Source organism: Engraulis encrasicolus, unplaced genomic scaffold (assembly GCF_034702125.1).
Source record: "Engraulis encrasicolus isolate BLACKSEA-1 unplaced genomic scaffold, IST_EnEncr_1.0 scaffold_102_np1212, whole genome shotgun sequence".
Taxonomy (NCBI): domain Eukaryota; kingdom Metazoa; phylum Chordata; class Actinopteri; order Clupeiformes; family Engraulidae; genus Engraulis; species Engraulis encrasicolus.
Genome location: NW_026944493.1, coordinates 48504 through 52234, shown reverse-complemented (window position 1 = coordinate 52234; position 3731 = coordinate 48504).

Sequence of the window (3731 nt, the reverse complement as noted above, 5' to 3'; positions counted from 1 at the left end):
AATCTCATCATTCTGATGTATTCTCCCCCAAACCCTGTTGGAAAAAGAGTCGTCCACCGGCTCAGAATTCTTCATACAGAGTAAATGACGCAGTGTTCATTTAACACTAACAAAATAGAGTGTTAAAAGGGACCCTAAGTGTTGATTTAACACTGGTATATGTATGGTGTACTTAACTGAGTTTTGTCTTTTTTTTTTTTTTTTCAATATACCCAACCTCATCCAGTTCATAACAAAAGGTGGATGATGACACCTAAAGAGAGAGAGGGGGGGGGGACACACACACACACACTAATACATTCTCCCTGGGCGCATTCAGGCCAACTGAGAACCGTGCCGGAGCCCGTTCCCGCACCTAATCGCGAACCGGCTATCGTGTTCATGCCACAGATCTTAGCGCTCACGAACACGGGCGGTTCACAGGTAAGCGCTTTAGTGCTGAACGTAACTGGTGCGAGCACCAGCACCGGCTCCGTTCCGGTCCAACCTGAAACCCCTAACAGTGTTGTTTTGATTGCCAGGAGATGTCATAGGGTTTAACAGGCTTGTGGGTTGATGTGATCTTGTGATGAGTCATGGTGATGCTGAAGGAGCAGGGTGGTCATTTTCTCGTTTGTGATCGGGATGTTACCCAAATGGGTAAAAGTCCCCCAAAAGACCCTCACTGACCACCATGGCCCATATTATTGCTATTGGGATTCGGTTCTGTATGACTTTTGTTCCTATACATGTTTTTTTGCTTGTTGATAAACACGGTGTTGTGAGGAAGGGCAAGACACTGGCAGCCAACCATGTGTGAGATCATTTTTTGACCGACAGCGGTTTCCAACAATCAGAGGTTGAGTTGTGCGCAGCCAGGATCGCACAGCCAGGGGAAAACAAAACATGAGAACCCATCTATTTTGACACCTGTTCACCTCTATACGTATGTCTCTTCCTATAAATGTTCATCCTAATGCAACTCAGTTCAATATCAACATATTTTCTATGTGAACACTCAAGTAGCATAAACAACGACGTGCGTGTGCTGTCTAAAATAATGAATGGGGTCAGCATTTGTTGTTTTCAATGCTTCAAAGAACCATTGAGGAGCCACGTCTTTAAAGAGCCATTTGATGTGATCATGATGACAGCATGATCCTGAGCTTCTGAAGAACCATTTCCAGAGGTGTCAATCCCGGGTTCAGAAAGTAAAAACCCTGCCACAAATTGGATCCAACCATCTCCGAATCACCTGATAATTGAACACTCAAGACCAGCTGCTTATTAGAGTCACCTGTGTTGGAAGGAAACTGTGGCAGGGTTTTTACTTTCTGGACCAGGAATTGACACCTCTGACCATTTCTAACGTAGACAGCTTTTCACATCATAGAAGTCTTTAAGAAAGTTTTCATTCTTACTGAAACCCTCCAGAGAATTAAAGAACCACATTTCAACACGTTTTTTTTCCCCTTTACAGTCTACCTCCAAGCACACACGGATAAACACACAAAGAGACGGCCACCATAGCCGTCTTTACAAACACAACAGCCATCTTGACAAACAGACTTGCCTTGCCTTGCCTACCAAGACACCTTTTCATTATTCTTCGCTACACAGCGGTATGGATGAATGCAACAATGCCACAGCGGCAGAGACACTGACAGCTTTGAGTGGGCCCCCAGGACAGAGTCATCTGTAAAGGCCCCCTACCCAATGCACACAGTGTAATGAGGACCCATTTCCGGGCCCCCCTCTCTCCCTGGGCCCAGGACAACTGACCCGTTTGCCCCCTCCTCTGTCGACTTCCCTGGACACTTACAGCACACAGCAAGGCCCTTGGTGCATGTGTTCATGGATGAATTATTTCACGGGCCTAACAGGCCCAGGCCCAGGGGCCCAGGATTCAAGGGGGCCAGAAGCCCACGCCTCTATATTTCCTTTTCCATATTTAATTGTGTTAAAATCACACTTTTAACAACTATATTTTCATACATGTTTTTGCCCTGATGAAGACTGATTGCAGTCGAAACGCGTAGGCGTTATCCATTAAAATAAAGGATTTTTTTACTTTTTTCACTAAGATCAGTGTGCCTCGGATCATTCAGACTACCACATTCAACAAGGAACCCTCTGTTTGGACCTTCACATTTTGGAGATAGACACAAGCCAAGTTACTGAAGTTATTATGTCCTGATACTGAAAAGCCTCGGCTACCGGATCCTGGATCCTGGAACCGGATCCGGATCCTGTGAAAAACCCTATTATCCTGCCGGATCCGGTGCATCTCTAGTTAAAATCACACTTTCACCAACTGTATTTTCATATTTTCTCTGGGAACACCCCACCTAAACCCTCAACAATATAGGGACTCTGACATCTGGCCTAAAACCCTGATTCGTACTGCAAACTAGCAACACCCATGAGGGGGGGCCTCTCTTGTCGTCTGGCCCAGGGGCCCCATGGAGTCATGATCCGCCCCTGTGCTGTGCGTGTCAACCTGCCGGGTGCGGGTGAGTGAGTGCTGAGAAGCAGCCAGTCAGTCTTGCCTTCAGTGTGTGCGTGTGGGTGTGTGTGTGTTGTACCGGTGTGTGTGTTTCTTTCTGTATGTGATTGTGTGTGTGTGTGTGTGTGTGTGTGTGTGTGTGTGTGTGTGTGTGTGTGTGTGTGTGTGTGTGTGTGTGTGTGTGTGTGTGTGTGTGTGTATGTTTCTGTATGATGGTCGAGTGTTGAGAAGCAGCCAGCCAGTCCGTCTTGCCTTCAGGAGGTCCGAGGCGCCGGAGCTGCCTAGCTGGCCACCTCGCGGATTAAGGCTTAGCCATCTGACCTGAATGTGTCTGGGAGCCAGCGATTGTGTCACTCGCTGAATAATATACATTTATCCAGTCCATTTTATACACACTGGCTGCTTTTTCCTTTCCTTTCCCCCCCCTCCGGTTTGCGATTGGAAAATTCAAACCAGAACAGACCTGACCAGAACAGAGCAGAGCAGAGCAGAGCAGAGCGTGAAGTCCAGACTGCGATCAGAGGAAACGCTTTGAGGCAATATGGAGGCGATGGAGAAATGAAGTATGACTGGCAAAGAGGGGGAACGGAAAAGATAGAGTGATAATGTGTCAGAGAGAGAGAGAGAGAGAGAGAGAGAGAGAGAGAGAGAGAGAGAGAGAGAGAGAGAGAGGGAGAGAGAGGGAATTAAATGAAAGAGATGAAGGTGTATGCTGCAGGGCTGTAGAGCTATAATCTGATACAGCACTGCAGCCACTTCTTCTGGGCCCTGACAGTTTATTTATCTCTGCTAGTGCTGCTCACCAAACACATGAAATGTGAAAGGACCAGGGCTGGACTGGGGGAGAAATAGGGCCCGGGCACTATTGGCTTAACCCCTATGGCTCTCTGTAATGTCATAGCAATGTTGTTATGATGTATTTAAGCATTTTCAGCAAGTGAATAGGGTCACCGGCGACCCCTGCTGCAGTAAGAGGCTTCAGGGCACCTTATAATTAGAAATACAGAACTGAATCACCCGTGTTTTATTTTTTTGTTTTTGTTTACATTTCTGAAAATAGGGGCCCACAAGGGTATGGGGCCCACAAGGGTGTGGGGCCCAATGGGAAATGCCCGCTATGCCAGATGACCAGTCCAGCCCTGTCAATGACTGAGCTCTGCCTTTGTCATCCAAGCCCCCAAACATCTGGACACGTTCACCGCCAGCGCACACGTGCGAGACAGACCTAATAAACCTGATTGCTGAC